The following is a 12,758-nucleotide window of genomic DNA, read 5'->3' as shown; positions in this document are numbered from 1 at the left end:
ATCCATTAATCTCAAAATTTTTTAAATTTGCAGGGTATTAGAGATCCAAACAGAATTTTGGAATCAAATTCCTACTTCAAAAAGTATTCACAAAGCTTGCTTTAAAAATAAACAAATTCATGAAAGATTATTTCTGAAAAGATTCATTTGCACTTCTACTTATATGTATTAATAACATTCTCTATTAATATTATGTTCTCTGGCTTAGTGCCGTTTACAAAGCACAGACATATATATCTTACATATAGCTTACAAATGAACACTTTAGTTTGTCCTAAATATGTTGTTCCCCCCGCCATCCCCACTCCCATAATTTATCAGCTATTGCCCTTATATTTTCTTCACACAAAGTAACTCCTAAAGATATACCTTGATGTCTTCTTACAAAACATCTCGTATACAGAGCTTTTAACAGCATTAGCTTTCACTTCACCGCAGGGAATATATAGGTGGTATTTACCAGCTCAAGGTCACATGGTGAGTCGGGACTATTTCCTCCTAGGAGGTTACTCCAACCAACACACCATGCTGTCTCCATACCAACAAGACATACAGACTTACTCTGACTCAGTACTACTGAGCATACAGAATACAGTATACAGAAAACTTGGGAAGAATCAAACACCAAAGGCTTTGCAGCCAAGTTCTCCAAACTTCTGACAATCTGGTTCCAAAGGCTGCATTTTTTTTCCCCAGGGGAAGTTGCATGTCCCTATTTCCAAAGACAGGTAAAGTAGAATGATAATATACAAACAAACCCCCCAAAAAGTAAAGGCTACTCAGCGGCTGCTTTCCTCAGTAGTCAAGGGAAATAAACGCTCCGGGTTAGTGCGAGCGCGTGGCATTAGGAAGTTAAGAAAGTCAAGTCCCAGAAAAGTCAGCTAAACTAGGACACAGGGAAGACATGTTATGCAATTGCCACCAGAATTACCGCGGCGAAAGTGTTCTCGAAACTTGAGTTTGGTGAAAATAGCGAGACAAACTTATAAAGGAGAAACAAACAGGGGAGGGAAGCTTACAGAGGAAAAAGCCTGGGAGAGAGCCTGGATTTAAACCCAAGGGTATTGAGGCCTGCGTGGGACATCCCGGCCAGTGACGTGCAGCCGGGCCCAACTGAGCCAAGCAGAACCGAGTGGTCAGGAGTCCCGAGGGCCCCCAGTGCCCCGGCGGAATCGGAGCGGCCAGACCCAGGGGGCACTCTGAAGGAAAAGTCCAGTTTTACATCCCTAGGTCCTCTCGTTCACTCCTCCCCTCGGGAGGGAGGCATCTCCCCACCCCCGCCCAGGGAGGACACGGTCCCCGGACTCCTCCAGCTGGTAGCGAAGGATGATCCTGCCCCTTCTTACATACCCTAGAAAAGCCATTCCCGGGGACCCACAACAAAGAGGCGCTGCCGATGCTTGGCCGGGCCGCGGCTGCTCCAGTGCCCGGACAAAGTCCCCGCGGCCCGCGCCCTGCCAACTTGTCCCGAACTTAGTTTGCGCGGCGGCGGCGGCGGCGGGGCCAGTGGAGAGGAGTTTGGGGAACTCCGAGACACCTCTCCCCGGGGCAAGCTCGCCCCCCTGCAGGATGCCCCCCAGACCGTCCTCACGCGGACCCGACACAGCGTCGGGGGGGAGCGCTCTCTCTCAAGTGAGCAGAGCCGGGGCGGCCACGGGGAGACTTCGCTTCGGCCCCGGAGCGGCGGCGGCCAGTCGTCGGCCGGAGCGGCCGCACGCGGCGGAGCGTCGCCTACCGCCGGCGCGGAGCTGCCCGGGGCGGAGGGGGGGGCTGCCCGGAGGGGGGAGGCACCCCGAGCTCGGCCCCCGGGGCCGCTTTCCGTAACGGCACCTTCCCGCCCCTTACCCCGCTCAGCGAAGCGCGCCCGCCGCCCAGCCCTCCGCAGCCGGCGCCCACTCACCTCCGGAGACGGGCGGGGTCTAGGGGCAGCCGCTGGCCAGCGGCGCCTCGATGGCCTCTCGCGCGCAGCAGCCGCGCACCGGCGGCTCGGGCCGCTGCTGGCCCCGCAGGGAGGAGGGCGCCCCGGGCGGCGGCGGCGGCGGCGGCGGAGGCAGGGCAGCGGGCGGCGGCGGCTGCTCCATCTTCCCCGGGCGCTCACGCCGCGGCTCCGACGCGCAGACCCAAGTGGGACATTCGCTACATTGTTGGCATTCCTCGGGCGTCACGTGACCCCGCCTCCCGCGTCATTCTCCGCCCGCATACCAGCCCGGGCGGGGCGGCTGCGCCGCTGTCGGTCCCGTCCGCTCCGACTCGTGCCGCTGGGCCGGTGCCCTCCCGGTCCCCGCCGCCCGGCCTGGGCCCCGGCTCTGCCCCTGCCCGCGCCGCTGGCAGGCACCAGAAATATGGCGCAAGGGAAGGGACCCCTCCTAGCCCCTTAAAGGATCCGCAGGACCCTGCGAAGAACCAAGGAGACGTCTCTGCAAACCGAAATTTAGTCCTCTCCACTCCCTCTTGATCGCGTATATTTTGTTTAAATAACTGCGGCACAATGCACAAAACAGTGTGCTTTCTGCTGGCAGTATTGAGTTTGACTTTTTTTTTTTGTACTTTGCACAGTGCTGCGTTAGCACTTTGGGACTATGTACTTTGTAGCAAATGAAAATGAAGCGATTGTGCAGGAAAACTGGGTGTGGAGAGAAGACTGGAAGTCAGATCTAGAATCTATTCCTGGATCTTCCATTAGGTCCAGTTGAACAAATTATTTAGCCTCTCTATATAATACCCGATTTTAAAACCGGTAATATACTATAATAAAGGTTCTTCACGAGTTTGATGGATATTTTGACTATTTATTAACTTTCAAAGTCTAAGTTACAGAGGAGTTGTCATTCCGAGTTGTGGAGGGGGAGGGAGGCAGCACTAACACGAATGAAATATAATATTAACTTACTCCTCTATCTATTAAAGTGGGACTTAGTGTCCACATTGAGTATTAGGAGAAAATTGAGGTGAAGTTTGATTTAACAATAAATTACTGCATTTTTTGAGTCATTTAAACTCCCTGGGGAATAATAGTAATAATAAAATTAGTCATTGTTCAGGATTATTTCAATGCTATCCTTCATTTGCCTTTCTTCCTTCAATTGTCAAAATTATGCTCTTTCATCAGATTATTCCAGTTACCTTGACCTGTAATTCCCTGTATTTCTATTGTACTGAGAATATAGTTAGAAAACTATGGTATTTGGATCTTTCTCGGTGCTTACTTAGCAAGAAACATGTTTTAAGCACTTACTGTGTGTCCTCACATTCTGTTAAACAGTGATAATAGAGAAGAAGGTGGAGAAATGGATGGGGAGGCTTCCTAGGCCTTAGAAAAAGGTCCATGCTGAATACTCAGGTATAAAAGGAAAAGAATCCAACATCCCAGCCCCTGGTGACCCAACAGTGGCTTTCCTAATGTTAGTGAAAAAAGGAACAGAGACCTGAGACTTCTATTTGTAGAGAGAAGGAGCCAGTAGAAGTTGTAAGCAGAAGAATAGGTGGAATTACAGAAATAGAATTGACTATACTTGGGCCCAGCTTGGTTATGGAAGCTGAAGGAAATGGAAAAGCTGAAAAAGACTTTGAGATTTCACACCTGGTTGACTGGGAAGATGGTGGTTCTGTCAAAATTAATAAGAAAATTTGGGGGGGTTAAGGGCAGGTCTGGGGGGAAGATGTATTCAATTTTGGACATAGTCATTTGGAGATAGGGCAACCAGATATGGATGTCTAGCAAACAGTTGAAGATCTAAGACCAGAGTTCCAGACTTCCAGAGGTGTAGATTTGAGAATCTTCTTGAAGGTGATAACTGAATATAGGAGAGCAGATAAGAACAAGAAGGGAGTGAATGTGAAAAGGAAAGTGGAGAGAGTTTAGGAAAGAACTTTGGAAAACAGGTAAAAGAAACTGGATATAGATGGATGAATTAGAAAGATTACTTATAAGATTTGGCCAGACAGATAAAAAGAGAGCCTGGAGAGAAGGAATCATAATTAGGAGAGCAAAAATATTTTTTTAATATGTAAATTATTTCCTGGGAAAGTCATTTTTCATGGTCTTACGGGCAAAGTACTTCACTTGGAATTGGGGGATGTGATAATTAAGGCATGGTAGCTGCCCTTTAAAAATTTACAATCCAGTGTATAAATAGTATACAATAATGATGTTGCAGAATGGGACAGAAAACAGGTACAACAGGTACAAGGGACTTTGTGAAGTTGAAGAAAAGAAAGATAATTTCCAAAAGAGGCAATAGGGAGAGTTTTCTTAGAGGAGTTACTCTTGGAGATAAATCTTAAAGGATGACTTGAATTTCTAAAGCTAGGGTGCAGATGGGGGGGTTGGGAAAGGTAGAGCATTCTAGGCATGAGAACCATGTAAGCAAAGACCTAGAGATGGGAATTCATCCAGAAGACAACAAATAGTTGCTGTTAAGAATTTCAGTAAATGGGGCAAAGGATATTACAAGAAGTTGCAAGAGTTCAGGAATTTCACTTGGGATGAATCCAGATATGTTAGACTAGGTAAAGATTAGATCTTTAAGATTATCATATGATTACCCTATTTTAGACAGGTCACAATCTGCCAGTGAGATTAGATTAGCTAGTTTTCTGAAAGAAAGGGGATTAACTAGGACAGCAGAGAAAACTCTTCTTCTTCTGCCTAGGCTAGAGAAGGAAAGCTTCCAGACACTGTGAAAATGGAGAACTTTGAGAGCACAAATGGGTGAATGCAGCTCCCAAGATGAGGAACAATGGGAAAAGTCATATAACTACTTTTTATTTAGATTAAAAGTTTTGATTTGTTTACTCTAACAGGTATTAGTATAATAGTGAGTTGAATGAATAATAAAACCTCAAATTATGATTTTGATTTATCTTTTAAAAGTTGCTTTACTAATATCTTTGTTGTGTATTTTGTGATTTTTTTTTTTTTTTAATCTGATTGTAAACCCTTCAAAAGCAGGGTTTATATCTTTTCTTCAGTACACTATTTGACACCTGGTACAGATGCTTATACCTGTAGATGTGAAAAAACATCCAAAAAATGGACTAATACTTTGTAGAAGAGGGGATTTTGGAGCTTAGCCCTGATGTAAATTGACAGGGATCAATAAAAAACTAGGGGGCATTCCTGAAAGGCCAGTGGGCAGGTTGGCATTGGCAGGTTGCTTTAATAAAAAGAGGACTCTATGTGAAACCAGAGGGACTGGGTTCAAATCCCAAGTCTGTTCCCTGTGTGACTTGGGACAAGTAATTTAAACCTTTGGGGACTCAGTTCCTTCATCTGTAAAGTGAGAAGGTTGGTTGAATCAGATCACTTCTGAGGTGCCTTCTAGCTCTAAATCTAGGATCCTATAAGTCTTTTTTTAAACAAGGCTTCTTAAACTTTTTCCATTCATGACCCCTTTTCACTTAAGAACTTTTTATGTGACCCTGCATATATAGATATATAAAATAGATATACAAATAAAACATTTAATGATAATAAATCATCATTTCATGAGCCCTATATTTAGTTACAAGACCCCATATAGTAATGTAAACCAGTTTAAGCTGGGTTCTAAAGGAGTAAGGGAGTTCACTTACTTCAGTGGGTCAGGTGACCTATACAGAAAGAAACAAGGATAGTAAATTGAACATAAGTGAATACAAAGGAATAGCATGTGCAGCCTTGGTGTTAGAAAGGCTAAAGTTCAGTTTGCTGAGGCTCTTGTTAAATACTATGCATAACACTGAATAAATAGTCGATAAATGCTAAGGACAGCTGGGATATAGGGAGCTTACCAGAAGAATATTATGATTATGTTCCAGACTAGATCCCACGCTCACAACCTAGGTGAACTCCTGGAATCCTCATTCTCTCTCACTCTTTCTAATGCAAATTCAATCACTTGCCAAGTCCTCTCTTTTCCACCCTCCCAACATTCTGATATACATTCCCTTCCCCCTTCTGATACTGCTACTCCCTTGATGCAACCTCATCATTTCATAGACTATAATGGCCTGCTGGAGGGTCTGCTTGCCTTGAGAGTCTCCCCATTCTACCCCATCCTCCATCTGTCAAATTGATCTTCTTAAACATACATCTGGTCTATGCAATCAACTCCAGTGGTTCTCCATTACCGCCAGGAGCAAATAAAAAATTCTCTGTTTGGATTTTAGAAATTCCATAACCTGTACAGTTTCTGACTTTTCAGTCTTCTGGTGTCTTATTTCCTGCTACATACTTCAGGATTCTGGAAAAAAAAAAAAAAAAAGCCATACATTGACTTTTTTGGTGTTCCTTACACATGACATTCACTGGCTACCTCCTACCTCCTCATCTCTGACTCCTGGCTTCCCTGGCTTCCCTAGCTTCCTGTAAGTGTCAACTGCTTTCTAACTGCTTCCCCCCCTCCCTCCCCTCTGAGATTATCTACAATTTACCTTGGGTAGATCTTGTTTATACACGATTTTGGTCTATATCTCATCAGTCTCCCTCTTTACACTGTGAGTTCTTTAAAAAAGCAGGGACTTCCTTTTGCCTTTCTTGGTAATCCAGCACTTAGCACAATGCCTAGAATTTAATGGGTACTTAATGAATGCTTGTTGAAAGACAGGATGGCTAAGCCATTATGGTATATGATATGGTATATATCATGTATTATATGATATGAAATTATGTATATAACAAATACAGAGAAGAATAGAATTACACAGACTAATTCAGAGTAAAGTAAGAGGAGTCAAGAAAACCATGTTCACAATGATTACAATAGAAATAGAAAGAACAACAGACTGACACATACACATCAAAACAAACCCATAGGGTCAGCTAAGTGAGGAAATGGAAAAGAGCACCAGCCCTGAAGTCAGGAGAACCTGAGTTCAAATTTGATCTCAGACACTTAACACTTCCTGGCTGTGTGACCCTGGACAAGTCACTTAAACCCAATTGCCTCAGCAAAAAAAAAAACAAAAACAAACAAATCACTTATTTGTGAGGAGGTGGTCTATGAATGTACACTCATGTACATTTAACATATTGTCAGAATATTTCAATATCTTGATCAGTTAAACTGATTTTTTTTCCATGTCTTTAAAAATATGATTTGTTATGTGGGATGGCTCTCTGATACAGGAGGTGGAAGGATACTGGGAGAAATTATGATACAGAAAAAAATTGCATTAATTAAAAACTTATTAAAAAATATTTTATGTTCCTCAGAACCTGACTGCAATTAGGAGATGTAGCTAGAGATAGCAGAGGATCTCAGTTTTTTTTAGGTAAGTAAAGTGAGATTGAGAGAGCTCTTCCAAAGACCAACAAGATCATTTCATGGATTTAGAGAGTGAAGGATACTCAGAGTTCATTTATTTATAGCTCCAGAGATCTAGAGCTGTATGGGTCCTCAAAATCCATGGAGTGCAACCTCTTTATTTTATAGATGGGAGAAATGAAGACAGGAAAATTAAGGGACCTGTCTAAGATCATCAAGCTACTAAGTGATTTAGTGACAGAGCTGATTCTGGCCTCTTTTATTCTATACCCAAAACTTTTTTTTACTACATCAAGCTGGTGGGAAATGAAATGCCAAGTGGTTAAAGGTCAAGAGTTTTGCCATTAGGAGCAATGCAAAAGAATGTAATTGAGGTGGGATTTGAATTCGGCTACTCTGAGTCCACAACTAATATTTATTCTGCTGCACCAAAATTTCTTAACTTTTTTTTTGTGCCATAAACCCCTTTGGCAGTCTGCTGAAGCATATGGATCCTTTCTTAGAATATTTTTAAAAGTATAAATTAAAATGCATAAAATTCCAAAGAAATCAATTGCATTGAGATAGTTATCAAAAAAAAAATTTAAATAAAAGTTCAGAAACTCAGGTCTGAGAATCATTTTACTAAAACAGTCTAACCCTCTTATTTTACAGATGGGAAAACTGTGGCCCAGAAAGTGACAAGAACTTGCTCAAAGTCACAATTATGGTAACAGAAATGGGATTTGAACCCAGGTCCTCTAATTCCATGCCCAATATTTCTTCTACTACATTATGCTGCCTTGGTGCCATATGTCAATATTTCCAGACATAGGAAAATAATAATGACACCCACTAACTTGAAACTAGTCTCCATGCTAAAGGAGAAGGGAAAAGATCTGAAAGAAGATTTCATTTCTTTCTCACATCATGAGGGCGAAAGTATTCCCTTGTCAGGAAGATAATTCTAGGGGAAAAATAGGATAGTGTGTAGGGACCTTTGATTTTCTTGGTATAGAGAAGAGACTCCCAGGTATGAACATCTTTCTACCAATGCAAGTCCCCACCTTGTCTGCATCTTATAGAACTACAGAGATGTATGAGAGAACACTGAATAACTTAAGCAGGATCACAGAGCCAATATGAGTTAGAATAGATTTGAACCTAAATATTATATACCTTATTTTAAGATCAGCCTTCCATCTACTACTAATTTGCCTCTGGGAAAAAAAAAAAATAAAGAAGAAAAAACCCTCTAAAGCAAAGATTCTCTTCTGCCCTGCAATCCTGGCCTTTTAATTAATTATTATTATTTTTTTTTTTTTTTAGTTTTCAACATTTACTTTTTAAAGATTTTTATTTTTATTTTTTCTCCCTCCCCAAGTCAGTAAGCAATCTGATATAGATTCACAATTATATGAAACATATTTCACCATTAGTCCTGTTGCAAAAAAAGAATCAGAACAAAAGGAAAAAACACAATAAAGGAAAAAAACAACCAAAAAGTAAAAATAGTATGCTTTGATCTACATTCAGACTCCATAGTTGTTCTCTTGATGTGGACAGCATTTCCCCATCATGAGTCTTTTGGAATTGTCTTAGATTATTGTATTGCTGAAAAGTGTTTAGTCTATCAAAGCTGATCATTGCACAAATGATCATGTCATTCAGCATCAGTTTGAGTAGAACTTTCCAGGTTTTTCTGAAATCTGCCTGCTCATTGTTTCTTATAGAACAATAGTATTTCTTTTTTTTTTTTTTTTTTTTTTTAATAGCCTTTAATTTACAGGATATATATACATGGGTAACTTTACAGCATTAAATTGCCAAACCTCTTGTTCCAATTTTTCACCTCTTACCCCCCCACCCCCTCCCCTAAATGGCAGGATGACCAGTAGATGTTAAATATATTAAAATATAACTTAGATACACAATAAGTATACATGACCACAACATTATTTTGCTGTACAAAAAGAATCAGACTCTGAATTATTATACAATTAGCTTGTGAAGGAAATCAAAGATGCAGGTGTGCATAAATATAGGGACTGGGAATTCAATGTAATGGTTTTTAGTCATCTCCCAGAGTTCTTTTTCTGGGTATAGCTAGTTCAGTTCATTACTGCTCCATTAGAAATGATTTGGTTGATCTCGTTGCTGAGGATGGCCTGATCCATCAGGACTGGTCATCATCTAGTAAGAACAATAGTATTTCATTACATTCATCTACCACAGCTTGTTTAGCCCAATTGATGGGCATCCCCTAAATTTCCAATTCTTTGTCATCACAAAAATAACTTTCAAGCAAAGATTCTTAAACATTTTTTGTGTGTGTCATGGGTCTTTTTGGCTCTCATTAAACCTATAGACTCCTTCTTAGAATAATGTTTTTAAATGCATAAAATAAATATATAGGATTTCAAAGGAAACCAATTATACTAAAATAGCCATCAAAATTTAAAAGAAGATTCATAGACTCCAAATTAAGAACCCTTACTTGAGAACAACAGAAGCAAATCCAAAAAAGGAAAATGAAGTTTATGAGTTTGGGTAGTAGTAGAGTAACACAGCAGGAAGGAAGGGTATCAGAAGGACTTTTGAGAAACAATAGCTACAAAATCCTTCCCAAAGAGAATGGAACACTTTCTAAGGATCAAGGAGCTCCCTACAATCCATAGAATGATAAAATAAAGTACAAGGTACATATACACCAAGAGTAACGACATCTATTACTGCCTCACCAAGGAGATCTGAGTGATGGTGGTAGATAACTTCTTGCCAAAAGATCTGGAGGTAGCTTAGAGTTCCTCCTGATGTAAACAGTTGGGAGGTGTGATGTATTCTGAGGTTAGGCATTCAGGACATGATCTGAGGATCACTACTACCCAGTACTTTCTTTTAGTGGTTGACCATTTATGTGACAGGGAAATGATATTGTGAGAAGAGACTTGGAAAGAATATCTAGGGATTATGAAGTACTGGGCAGGAAACTGAAGGTTTTGGGGGACATGACTGATATCTTAATCATTGCTGCTGAAGTGAATGTATGAGAAGAGAAGAGATGAGCAGAGATGGTGTTGGAAAAAAGCATTTAGCTTTCTGGGTAAAGGCATAAGCTGGAAGAATGGAGAGCCAGGGAATTTGTCTAGAGAGGGATTGCTATACAGAAGAAAACTTCAAAGGGAATGAAGAGGAAAAAGGAGAAAAATGTCCAAATACAGTTGATAAAGCTAATAAACAATTAAGTAGAAGAGTTTAACAAGAAGATATAACTATGACCACCTCCAGTGGCTCCCTGTTTTCCCCAGGATCAAATATAAAATACTAGATTTTTAAAAGTCTTTTAAAACCTGGATCTTTTCTACCTTTTCAGGTAGGAAAACATTCTACATACTCAATGATCCAGCATCATTGACTTTGGCTACACCTATATTACTCTCCCTCCCCACTTCTGTCTCCTGGCTTCCTAGAAGACTCAGCTCAAACCTCACATTCTGCAGAAAGCCTTTCCTAGTCCCTTTCACTAGTACTGCCTCCCTTCTAAGATTACCTCCCATTCACACTGCATATATCATGTACAGACATAATTCTTTGCATGTGCTCTTCTCCGTTAGAATGCCAGCTCCCTAAGGGCAAGACTTTGTTTTTGCCTTGCTTTGTGTTTTCAGCACCTAGCATAGTGCCTGGGACATAGTAGGTACTTAGTAAATTCTTTTTGATGATGACTCAGTGTAATGTTAAGAGCATAAAATTGGCCACAAGCTCAGCTGAGATATTAGATTTTACAAATCAGAAATTTGGCACAGAGGCAAACTATCTTTGTAATATTGGGTGAGAGACAGTATAGCATAAAAGATAGAGAGCTGGATCTCTATAAATCATCACTAATACCTGAGCTAAAATCCTGCTTTGGAAACATATTAGCTTTGTGACCTTTGTGACCAAAGATCATTTCCAATTGAAGCTTCTGACAAATATGACAACAAAAAAGGGCTTTTTTTTTTTTTTTTTTTAGCTGTTTGGAGAGAAAGAGAGAGAGCAAGAGTCAGGAAAAAAAATAAATCTACTTGGGATGGAAAGGACAATGACAAAAAACAATAAAAGCCAGAACTGCTCAATATTTCTTTTGTTTCTATTTTAAAGAAAACTAAAGAGTCTAAAGAGTTCTTAGAGAATGATTTTTAGGACAAAAGTAGTTAACAGGAGAATTAAAACCAAAGTTATACTTTTCTCACAGTAAAGAATTAGAAATTAAGGGGATACCCATTAATTGGGGAATAGCTGAATAAATTATAATATGTGATTATGATGGAATATTATTGTTCTATAAGAAATAATGAGCAGGATGCTTTCAGAAAAACCTGGAAAGTCTTTCATGATAAACATATACAAAGTGAAATTGCTTGCATAAAGCAATAGCAATGTGGGATGATAACCTGTGAATGACTTTGCTATTCTCAGCAGCAATACAATGATGGAGTATGTATGATTAAAAATGCCATTTGCACCCAGAAAAGGAACTGATTAGGCCTGAATAAAGATTGAAACATACTTTTAAAAAAATTATTTTTCTTGAGGGTTTTTTTTTTGGGGGGGGGTAGGGAGATCTATGTTTTCTTTTATAACATGACTTTTATGGAAATATTTTGCATAACTTCTCAAGGGCAGGTGGTGTGAGGAAGGAGGAAGAGAGAAAATCTGAAACTCAAAGTTTTAAAAACAAATGTTAAAAATCATTATTCATGTAACTGGGAAAAATACAATAGTAAATAAATGGGGGAAAAAGTATGTAACATGAAAACAAGCAAACAAAAAACAAAGCTAAGTAAGGAGATGGTGAGAGAATTCCTAGTTGACTTCAATTAATTTAAGCCACAGGGTCCAGACTAATTATGTCCCTTAAGTACTGACAGAACTCATAAATGTGATTGTTAAATGATTGTCAGTAATCTTTGAAGAATCTTGGTAACAGAAGAAATTTCATTGAAAAATCAAATAAGTGTCCTTCCTGATTGTCAAAAAGGGAGAAAAGATAGCTATTTCAAATTATAGATTAGGAAGCCTAAAATTGATTCCTGATAAAATTGTGGAGTGGATTACTGAAGAGTTTGTAAACACAGAGGAAAGGCAAAAATAAACACTATAAACCAGCATGACTTCATTAAAATCAAGGCACACAGATTTTTCTACAAAGGACTGATAGCTAAACTATTTAAGGAATTGATACAAATATATAGGAAAAAGAATGATTTAGAAGAAATCATATATCCTTGATGATTGGATATATTATAAATTTATCTTATTGAACTTCAAGTAGGTCCTCACTGCAGCAATCCCTTTATTCTTTACTAATTGATTCATTATCTCACTCTACAACTTCTTTTATATCCTCAAGACTCTAAACCCTGCCCTTCCCCACCTTTCCCTCTGCTGAGGATCTGGCTGGCTTTGTATTTTATTGAGAAAATTAAAGCCATTAGAGTGAACTTCCTCTTCTACCCTAGTCTTCAACTTAAAACCCCTACACATCTT

General features: G+C 40.0%; 1 protein-coding gene across 2 annotated transcripts in view; it reads right to left on the bottom strand.

Annotated features, from left to right (window-relative positions):
- Positions 1-1,971, bottom strand: part of LATS2 (large tumor suppressor kinase 2) — a 75,667-nt gene extending 73,696 nt beyond the window's left edge. The window contains exon 1 of one of the 2 annotated variants that reach the window (XM_031960805.1): positions 1,901-1,971. The gene's annotated coding sequence lies outside the window, so the exon portion shown is untranslated. Of the gene's footprint in view, positions 1-1,350; positions 1,832-1,900 lie in introns of those variants that run through there. The other variant, XM_031960806.1, reaches the window with a different exon arrangement.
- Between the last annotated feature and the right edge of the window lie 10,787 nt (positions 1,972-12,758).

Source organism: Sarcophilus harrisii, chromosome 3 (assembly GCF_902635505.1).
Source record: "Sarcophilus harrisii chromosome 3, mSarHar1.11, whole genome shotgun sequence".
Lineage (NCBI taxonomy): Eukaryota > Metazoa > Chordata > Mammalia > Dasyuromorphia > Dasyuridae > Sarcophilus > Sarcophilus harrisii.
Note: the sequence above shows the minus strand (reverse complement) of the source record. Positions and strands in the feature narration are given on the sequence as shown.